Source organism: Artibeus jamaicensis, unplaced genomic scaffold (genome assembly GCF_021234435.1).
Source record: "Artibeus jamaicensis isolate MK-2021 breed Jamaican fruit bat unplaced genomic scaffold, CSHL_Jam_final scaffold_369, whole genome shotgun sequence".
NCBI lineage: Eukaryota > Metazoa > Chordata > Mammalia > Chiroptera > Phyllostomidae > Artibeus > Artibeus jamaicensis.
In genome coordinates this window covers 14,128,071-14,139,079 of record NW_026522042.1, presented here as the reverse complement: position 1 = coordinate 14,139,079, position 11,009 = coordinate 14,128,071, and the positions used below count along the sequence as shown (strand labels likewise).

At 47.2% G+C, this 11,009-nt stretch overlaps 1 pseudogene; it reads left to right on the top strand.

The window, feature by feature from the left end:
- Nucleotides 1-2,006: 2,006 nt before the first annotated feature.
- LOC119037036 (uncharacterized) lies at nt 2,007-2,082 on the top strand (annotated as a pseudogene).
- Nucleotides 2,083-11,009: the final 8,927 nt, after the last annotated feature.

Below are 11,009 nucleotides of genomic sequence, written 5' to 3'. Positions count from 1 at the left end.
GAGTACGGTCAACTGTTTTTCACGTTGGGAGCCATGGCTGAATACGAATGTATTGGAAGGGAAACTGGGTAAAAGATGAGAGAGCTATAAAAAATTCTTTTAAAATAGAGATTGGAATTTACAACAGAGATACCCTCCCTGGCAGTCTTGTTGGCTGGCCTTATGGTGCTTTCAGTGAGAGAGTTCGGGGTATAAAAAAATAAAAAGACAATCTTTTGCCTGAATCTAATGGTTTGTCCCTGAATTTCATGGTTTGTCCATGGGGGATTGGTTTCATGATCCTGGGTAGGGACCCATTCTCTTTTTGAACCTCCCACCATATTTGTTCAGGGGTTTTACTTGATGGTAGCAGAATATTCTTGAGCCTGCCAAGATGATTACAGAACGGCCCGCGGATGAAATAGTTGGTGCTGCATCCTGGGCATCAATGCACTGATATAACGGAATTGCTGATTGTTTGGGCAAGTATTACACAGATGCTGGATAAAGACGGGGTCTCAAACTCAGTGCCTATTGGGAGCTGGCCTGGTGAAAGGTGGGTGGGTAGTGTTGAACCACAGACATCATGCTTCATATCCAAAGGGGTAGCCTTTACTCCACGTTTTTAGATGAAAAATTGTGATTTGTAGAAGTCGGCAACAGATTCAAAACATTTTAAAATACTGTGTGGGATGAGCATATGTTTTGAGGGTGTATTTGGCCCAGGGGCTGCCAGTTTGGGATCTCTGGGGTAGGGCCGCCGTTCCCAAGCCCGGCTGCAGCCCGGAATCATCTGTGGAGCCGAGGAAACACAGATGCCCAGTCTCCTCCCAACCTGCTGAATCTCATCCCCGGGGTGATGCTGGTGCACAGCCAGGTTTGAGAACCATGAGAGCAAAGAATTGGCTGATGGAATAGCATTTACCATCCTTGAAACTACAAAATTCAAAAATGATCCCACTGAAGGAAGTCAGAGGAGAAATGAACAAACCGCCCCCACGGGAGAGTGAACATGGCAAAGGCCCGCAGGGACGCCTTTAAACGTGCTCTCCCGTGTCTCAAGTGTCGTTTTAGGATGGCCTGGCAGAGCTGTGCCTAGCCACATGTGGCTGCTTAAATTTAAATCAATTAAAATTAAATAAAGTGTAAAATTCAGTGGCTTAGTTGCAATGGCTGCATTTCAAGTGTTAAGCAGCCACATGTGGCGGGTGGCTTCCATCTCGGACAGAGCAGATACAGGGCACTTCCATCATTGCAGAGGGTTCCGTTAGACAGGCCAGTACTGGTGAGAATCCAGAGGAATCTGTAGACCTTTTAAGCCATTCATGTGGGATTCTGGTGTCTCAAGGGAGTGGTAATTATTAGTATAGAATAAAACATTTCCGAATGGGCCACATGGGGCCACACTTTCATGAAGAGTGATGTTCACCTGAATGCAAATTAATTCGTAGATACAAAGTTTTTTAAAGTGCAGAAGTACTCATGCAATCATTGGACAAATATTTATCTGCTCTTTTCTATATGCCAAACCCTTTGCTCTGTGTTTAAATTATTCATGAAATTGAATGGAGTTAAAAAATTGGCTCAGGCAGCTTTCGAGAGCTATCCTCCCTTAGTCTGCAGTCTACTTTCCCCTTTTAATTATGAGGAATTCCCCTTAATAGTTATCATTAGGTTGAAACATGTTCCCAGGGGTGTGTAATGTATCTTCATGGTTAAAAGAAGAATGCCGTGATGACTAAGAGCAGAGAAGCCTTCTCTTTGCTGAAAGGTGTAGATGCTTGGTGACAAGTTTCGATCTCACGAGGACTAGGTATAGACACGATACTCTGACCAACAGCCTGCCACTACCTAAATGGAACAGCGTCTGCACAGCCGTTCAGTCCAGTCATTGACCACTTCTTACTGCTATTCAATCAATGTACAGGGGAATAAAAACCAGAGACAAACAAGACAGAAAGAGTCCAAGGTTATATGATAGGCTTTTGGCCTTGGATTTGAGTGCACATTTAAAAATTTGCACAAATAAGACTATACTTTCAGGAATCATTTCTATAGTTCGTTACTAAAAATTTGCACAAACATCTGAACTCTTGGGAATCAAAACATCCTAAATTTTTTTTAAAAACAGACTTTTAGGTACAAAATTATAAAATACTTTCAGAGAAAGCAGTGTCAGATGATGTTAACAATCATTCACTATGAGGCAGCTTTATGGATACCTTGATTAAGGGGAGACCAAGACGAGTGATAAATAATTGCTGCACACGTCCAAGATGCGGGTAGAGGTGGCCCTGCAGAAGGAATGGCGTGACATCCAGACATCTTTTCTCTTGTCATGAACGATTCATGAATTCCTCAGGGACACGTGGATTGTATTTTAAAATAGTCCAACAAGTTAACTTGTTTTTTGTCTGTAGTATAAACCTGATTGGGTATTTTATGGTCTTCCTGTGGCTCGTAGGATAATAATAAAAGCTGAGTCTGCTTCTAGACTGTAGCAAATCCCTGAGTCCTTATCTTTGTAAAGCTCCCACATCTCCCACAGTTTTAAGGAATCACCACTAAGGAACTTCGTTCTGGGAGTTCTGTTGTTAGTCTCCTTTCAAGGTCAGAAACCCTGGTTATCTAGTCTTATCTCAGAGCCCCAGCTCCCTCCTTCCTGAAAACGGCAGCCAGGACCCTTGGCTGACCACCAATGAACGACTTGTACAAAGTGAGTATCTCAGTGACTCGAGTCTCTCGCTTTCTTACCCACACACATACACACACCTGTATTTATGATTCATGTCATATGCCAGGCCCTGTGTTAGGTGATGGGGGCACAAAATCAATAAAATACAGGAACTCATTCTAGAAGCCGGACAAATAATATGAGGTAATACATGCCGTAACAGAGATACAAAATTGAGGGAATGCCATAAATACACATAAAAGGAGATCAGTTAGGGGTCATGTATACATCCTTTTTTTTACTTGATGTTGACCTCACAACAAAGATAAAGAGCAACAGGGATAAAGAGCATTTTGTAGCTAGATCCAAGGCTGAGAGATGATTGTTTTAATCTTGAAACAGCTTCTAAATTTCTTGCTTCCAGAATGAAACCAGCTGAAGGAAGAACTTGAAATGAAGCCAAAGAAAGAACAAAGTAGTGGATGGGAAATAAATTCTTAAAACTCAGAAATGTCCTGGACATGAAACTCCAGAGTCTATTATTTTGTTCAGGCAACAGATGGCGCTATGGGGCCAAGTGAAGTGGCCGGAGGCAAGGTCAAGACCAGAACAGTAGACTTTCTTTCAAAGTAGCAGGCACGCTGAGTGGTTAATTGTGGGAGCAGTCATCTGGAAGAGCATAAAATGCAAGTAGGGACTCCCGGCCAAGATGGAGGAGTAGGTGGACACACTGTGCCTCCTCACACAACCAAAATTAAGGACAACAAAAATTTAGAAACAAAAAAAACAACCAGAGCAGACAGAAAATTGAACTGTACTGAAGTCCAACAACCATTCATCCAGACCTGTAAGAGGGGCGGAGTTGGCGGCCGCAGGAGAGGGGTCATGGTGGGAAAAGGTGGTGGCTGGCGGACCAGATGGGCAGGAGGTGGTTAGCGGACCCAGGCGCAGGGAGGCAATGAGCAGACCCAGTAAAGCTGGAAAGGTGGCTGGCTGACTGCAGTCACACATTCGCAGGGAGATACACCAGGAGCGGTGAGACAGACCGTGCAACCCAGGGCCCCAGTGACGGGAATTAAAGCCTAAAAGCACCAACTGAAAACACTTGTGGGAGTTGAGATGCTGGGAAAGACTCCCAGCCTCACAGGAGAGTTCGTTGGAGAGACCCACAGGGTCCTAGAACGTACACAAGCCCACCTACCTGGAAACCAGCGCCAGAAGGGCCCAATTTGCTTGTGGGGAGAGGCAGAGGGGACCAAAATCTGAAAGAGAGCGAAGCGAGTGCAATTGTTCCCTCTCTGACCCCGCCCCCACATACAGTGTCACAACCCAGTGACTGGGTTGCCCCGCCCCCACATACAGTGTCACAACCCAGTGACTGGGTTGCCCCGCCCTGGTGAACATCTAAGGCTACACCCCTCACTACATAATAGGTGTGACCAGACCAAAAAAAAAAATGCTCTAATAGAACAACAGATCAAAGCCCCAGAGCCAATACATCTAAGCTACCAAGAGATAGCCAACCTATCAGATGTGCAGTTCAAAGCACTGGTGATCAGGATGCTCACAGAATTGGTTAAATTTGGTCACAAATAGATGAAAAAATGAAGACTACATTAAGTGAAATGAAGGAAAATGCACAGGGAACCAATAGTGATGGGAAGAAAACTGAGACTAAAATCAATGGAGTGGACCAGAAGGAAGAAAAAAACAACCAAACAGAAAAGAATAAAGAAACAAGAATTCAGAAAAAATGAGGAGAGACTTAGGAACTTCCAGGACATCTTTAACCGTTCCAATATCCAAATTACAGGGGTACCAGGGGGGAAAGAGGAAGAGCAATAAGTGGAAAAGTTATCTGAACAAATAATAAAGGAGAACTTTCCCAATCTGGCAAAGGAAATAGACTTCCAGGAAGTCCAGGAAGCTCAGAGAGTCCCAAAGAATGTGGACCCAAGGAGGAACACACCAAGGTACATCATAATTACATTACTCAAGATTAAAATGAAGGAGAGAATCCTAGAAGCAGCAAGAGATAAGGGGACACTCACCTACAAAGGAGTTCCCATCAGACTGTCAGCGGATTTCTCAAAAGAGACCTTACAGGCAAGAAGGGGCTGGAAAGAAGTATTCCAAGTCATGAAAGGTAAGGATCTACATTCAAGATTGCTCTATCCAGCAAAGCTTTCATTTAGAATGGAAGGGCAGATAAAGTGCTTCTCAGATAAGGTCAAGTTAAAAGAGTTGATCATCACCAAGCCCTTATTATATGAAATGTTAAAGGGACTTATCTAAGAAAAAGAAGATAAAAAATATGAACAGTGAAAGGACAGCAAACTCACAGTTATTAACAACCACACCTAAAACAAAAGCAAACTAAAAGGACAGCTAGATCAGGAGCGGAACCATAGAAATGGAGATCCCATGGAGGGTTAGCAATAGGGGCGTGGGAGGAGGTACAGAGAATATGTAGCATAGACAGTGGGGAGAAAATAAATAGGGGGGAGGGCAAGAGTAGTGTGGGAAATGTAGAAACTAAAGAACTTATGACACGTGGACATGAACTAAAGGCGGGGAATGTGGGTGGGAGGGGGTGTGCAGGGAGGAGGGGAATGAAGGGGGGGAATGGGACAACTGTAATAGCATAAGCAATAAAATATATTAAAAATGCAGCTAGATCCATTAAATGAAGTTCACACAGAAGTAATTACTTAGAGAAATAGAAGTGAAACCTTGGGTTTTAGCTAAATTGCTTAGGGACTTCATGTTAGGTAGAGGTGGCCTTGAGTGAGAGCCACCTTTGCATTGACATTGTGAAAAGCAGGACTGTCTGCTACTACTGCAAAATATTATTATGTGTGGGGTAAGACACTCAAATAAATTTTTAATATCTGAAAGATCCTAAGCCGTCAGATTGCTTTTTCGCTGGATGGCAAGCAAGAACCCTTGCTGGAACTAATTGTTCCCTGAATGATCTTGTTCCGCCCCCAGTTCCTCTGAGTGTACCACGCAGTCTAAGATCAAGAGTTCTCAGAGGCAGAATGGATCCGTTTGGTCCACTTCACTGCCCGGGAGTCAGCCAACATGCCCTGACACCACCTCCTAGCCAGGTATCTTCTGCTTGGTGAGGATACTAACCATACCAATTGTTGAATATTTTCAATATTAACCCTGCTATATTAACAAGAGACATGCATGATGTGTTAGAATAAAATAAGGCCACTGGTTTTAAAAGACACATTCAAATTTGTCCTTTCAGAAAGACAAACGTGAGTCTTCTTGGATGAGTCCTCTTTGGAACATGTTAAAAACACCATTAACATCTTTCCCTTCAGGTATTTCTGGAAGAAAAATATTCATTTGGATGTATACTCATAAATTATGGCCTGATCGTGAAGAAATTGTTCATGGCATTCAAAGTTGTGCTTGTGTGTTAAGTTTCATATTAGGTCATGGTCAGGTCGTATCATTTAACAAAATACCTTTCTTCAGAGCCGTGGCTCCCAGTAACCCCCCCCCCATAGAGATAAAAATAGATCGCGTGATATGACAATGCTAAGCTGCCCCTAAATATAAGCAGTAAAACAAAACAAAATAAAAACACCAGAATAGCTGAAAGCATGTAATTTTATATCTTTGTGCCAGGAGCAGACACATTTGTGGCTGAAGAAAAAAATGTGAGAAGCTACACTAATTCACTCCCTGAGGTCAGGTCTCCACTCTGTCAGACAAAAATGCACCACGGGTATCCGCCTCTTCTTACAATCTGAGGAAGCAAGCAGGGGCCCCATTTAAGCTCAGAGAGAGGCAAGAAGGGGGATATTCAAAACCTGGTAATGAGTCTCCCTAACCTTCTGCCCTTGGTATTTACATTTGCGGGAATGTTACGACGGAAAGTGCTTGTGCAGAGACCAGATGTGTATTGAATGACAGGATCTAGTCGAGTGTTGAGCCCAGATGTGTGCAGGGCTGCATAGCCCCGCAGTGCTGGCAGTCATTAAGAATGCTCTTCCCCACCCTACCCCAGTAGGGAACCCGGGATATTTTTTACCCTCTTTTTATAGATGAAGAACTGATGACTCAAGCAGGTTGAGGGATTTTGCTCATGTGTAGCTGAGGATACACCCCGGCCTCTTAGCTCTCAGTAGTTCAACAGCGCTCTGCAGTAGTGAGCACAGACTCTGAGGGCAGCAAGGCCTGACCTCAGGACCTACGGGGTAGCATGGCTGGTTCTGTACTCGGTCTGGGGTCACCATGACAACCAGCTGGGCCAGCCTCTGGAAAGGAAGATTGCCACTTGAGCAGGAGCCTATTACCTATCCTGTTGTGGAAGCAGGACTTAGGGCCCTCTTGGTGTGCACCCTCATTACTGGTTCTGTGCCTGGCACACTCAGCGCACCCTGCAGATGTTTGAATGAAGGCCGTCAGGATAGAATAAGGAGGACTGGCCCAGCTCCTCAGCCACCCACTGGTGCAGGCAACGTTACAGTCTCCAGCTGGAAACGCTCCATTGGTAGACCTGATGTTTTCAACTCAGGAGGTCTCGCTTCTTGTACGCAGGGCCAGAACAAGAGTTGTCTTCCTTTCTAACCAGAGGAGAGTCCTTCCGACTTGTCTAACTATAGCTCAAGTACCACTGGCCACATGGACGATGAGGACATCCCTCAGGTACATTTTCATTCATTCAGAAATGGGGCTTTGTTTAGTCAGTCCCGAGGGTCTTATTGTAAATATGAGATGAGTGTGTGAGGCCGAGTGGGGTGGGGTGGGGGGTGCTCTGGGAGCCTCCACAGGGTCTGCTCCTGCCAACCTAACACAGCAGGAAGTGTCCCTCCACAGAGAGAGCTCCCAGCCTCCGGCAGGACCCTTCCTCTCTCCAACGCCAGACTTCTCTCTCTACCTTGCTGCTGTGCATGGCATCTTGTCCGAGACCACTAACTGCTGAGCCTCTGTCACTACCCCAGATTCACCCTGTGTGACCGGAAAACCACACAGGCCAAGCTGCCTGTTGCTGAGACACTTCGACGGTCTTTGTCCAGCTTCAAGATGACACCCAGCCCCACCTCTTATGTAGCAGAGGTAACTCCTTTAAAATTTATTTTAGTAATTGATGCGTTATATTTGTATCTTCAAGTTGCAACATTCTTAGCAATTCCTACTAGTATACAATTATTGATTTTCATCTTCCCTCATAGGTTATTTGCTTCTCCTTTAAAAAAAATCCAAGCAATGGAACTCCTATGCAGATACAATGGGCATGAAAAATACTTGAAAGAACTGTTAGAAAATGGATAAAAGGAGTGGGAAATTGTGCTTTAAAAAAAATCCCACTGTGCTGGTCTTCATTTCTGGGTCTGTAATTTTCCTTTAGGGAGCCTGGATTTTTTCATTACTAGAAAATGCATGAGCCTCAGCCATGGCCCTCTGTGCACGTATGACCCGCTGTGGGAATACTCCTGAGCATCGGGGTCACTTGAACAGTGTAAAGCACATTGCCAACAAGACAAAACAGGACCCCCAGTACATCGTAAAAGCCAGGCACCCATGCCCTGCCGTGGGCAGAGTGGGCTGGGGCTCAGTGCGTTCCCCTGGGTTGCACAGCCCACTGCGACTTCAGCTCCAGCAGGCGTTTCTTGTCTTTAGTCATAATTACATCAGAGGGCCGCAAGCCCAGGCAATGTCCTACATTTCTTTATTTCTCTAGGAAGCTCAGGAGCAAGGAAAGGCAAAGGTTTTATCTTGAGAGGACCAAGAACCAACTATGGCTGAGTGGTGCTGCACTCCCCCACCCTGGCGGGGTGGGGTGGGGAGGGACCGGTGGCACAGTGTGCTGTGCGGTGTGCAGGCTTGGGCTGCTGGGGGGCTGGGCTGGGCTGGGCTTTGTGTATCTCACAGGACCTCTAGTCCCCTCAAGGGGTGTGCGACAGCCCCCTGTTTCCAGCAGCAAGAACTGAGCGTCAGGGCTGAGCACCTCGGTGCCAGACTATTGACACCTCTCACAATCGGGGGCCACGAGAGGTTGACACCTTGGCGGAGGCTGTTTGTAACAAGCACCTTGTTTTGAGTTTGGAAGGTCTGTGAAACTCTTTGTTTTCAGAGTACCTCTGAGGAGTTGCCCGTACCTGGCAGAATTCCTCAGAGGCAGAGAAAAAAAAAAAAAAAAAAAAAAAAGGGGAGAGAGGGAGGGAGAGAGAGAGAGAGAAAGAGAGAAAGGAGAAGGAAGGAAAGAAGAAAGGGAGAAGGAAGGAAGGAAAGGAAGGAGGAGAAAGAGAAAGAGAGAGAGAGAAAGAGAGAAGGAAAGAAAGAGAGAAAGAGAGAAGGAAAGAAAGAGAGAAAGAGAGAAGGAAGGAAGGAAGGAAAGAAAGAGAGAGAGAGAGAGAGAGGGAGGGAGGGAGGGAGGGAGGGAGGGAGGGAGGGGAGGGAGGGAGGAAGGAAGGGAGGGGAAGGAAAGGAAAGGAACGGTGTTTTGTGCCCAGGGTTTGTGGCTTTGGTTTACTGAACCATCCGACCTGGCCCGAGTCTTGTCTTTCTAGTGGTCACTGTCCCCCTGGGCCTTTCTGCCCCACCTCTCCGCTCAATGGCTGCCCCACCCGCCCTCTCCACTCAGTGCCAACCTAGCCTTTTCTGGTTTCTGAGCTCAGTCCTCCTGGACATGCAGTCTTGCTGCCTCCCAGTGTTTTCCCACCCTGGGAAGACCCCGGCGCGCCCGCTCTCTGGCCCTGCTTGATCTCTCCTCCTCCCATCACCGCTGACCCTCGGGAGGCAGCACAGTTGCCTTTCAGGTCCACTCCGCTGCCTCTCCGGGTGACTGTTGCGTGCAGGCGAGAACAGAGAACTCGCGGCTGTAGACTCGCTGCACTCACCTGACACCGCTGCCCAGGTGGATAGGAAAGCACCCTGGCCAAAGATAGGCCGTGGAAAGAGCCTACAACTGAGTGTGACCTTTGGCTCAGGAATGAGTCAAGTCAGGACATCCCACCTTCTGATAAGCTGGAGTTTGTGGAATGGTTTGAACCACTGGAAAGATAGAGGCTTACACTGGCATTTTCCCTCCCAGACCCCACCTGACTCCCACAGTCCTCTGGGAAGCTGCAGGTGGAGGTGGGATGGACATGTGTGGAGACTGCAGGCTGAATGTGTATTCCCTGTGGCAGAATATTCTGCTAAGAATATTCTGTAAAGGTAGGGTAAGGTCAATATTCATGCCCAGAGGGTGGGGACCTTTCCCCAGGAATTGGAGACCAAAGTGACTGAGGACCCAGGGTCAGTGAGGCTGGGGAGTCAGCGAGTCTGGGAAGTCAGTGTAGAGAAGAAATGCCAAGAGGGGCTGAGGGTTGGTTGACCAGAGGGCCGTTGCGGCAGGCAGCAGAGGATGATAGTAAAGGGCAGCAGAGAGCCTGCCCGGGCCTCCTCGAGTGGACTCAGAGATGGAAATGGGCTGTGGTTAGTCCATCAGGGAGTGCTGTTGGGGTCCCCACCTGCACAGGAAGCAGCGCTGGGCAGGGGAGGAGGCCTGGGCCAAACCGAGCGGGTGGGGCCTGGAGCTCGGAAGCTGGGACAACTCCAGCTTCGTGTTGAGTGGGGCAAGGGGCCTGGATCTTTATTCTGAATCAAAAAACTGGTGTGCCCTTGGGGGAGGTGGTTCTTTTTAGCTAATACAATTCCCCAAGGGGGCCGGCCCCTAAGCACTCTCCCTGAAAGGTGGGGGTGGGGGAGTGTAGTGGGGGGAATGTAGCAAGCACTACAAGGTCGTGTCCCCTAAACTGTGCAATTTGAGGAATCACAGCCAGGACACTCAGAAAGAGGAAATCTTCAGAAGGTCTGTGAGGAACTGACAAAGAGCTACAAGGATGGGGAGTGGGGTAGACTAAGAAAGGCCCCCTTGTCGCCCTCCTTCCCACCTTGTCCCCAACCACTCCTTCTTCTCCTTGCTAACCGTGGCAGGGGTGCTGTGGTTGGAGTGAGAGTGGCCCACCTGGGACCAACAGAAAAGGACCCAACTCTTCCTGCAACTGTCAGGAAAAAGAACAGATGGGACCGCAAAGAAGTTTTCGACTTGACCATATGCTGATACAGGAAGCCACTCCTTGCTGCCCAGGGTCCTGACATTGGCTTGGCTTAGGGACAGGCTACTTTTCAATGGTATTGAGGATAAAGGTGAACCCATGAACCCATGAACCCATGAACCCATGAACCCATGGGCCAGCCTGGGTGCCCAGAGTAGATACTCAGGCTCTGCTTCACTCCCATGACTGAGAGATTCTCTCCCATGCAAGTCCCCCAACCTCAGGGCCAGGGAGAGATTGGTAATGTATCATAATGACCCATTGGTAGCCCCTAAGTTTCCATTGTCAGT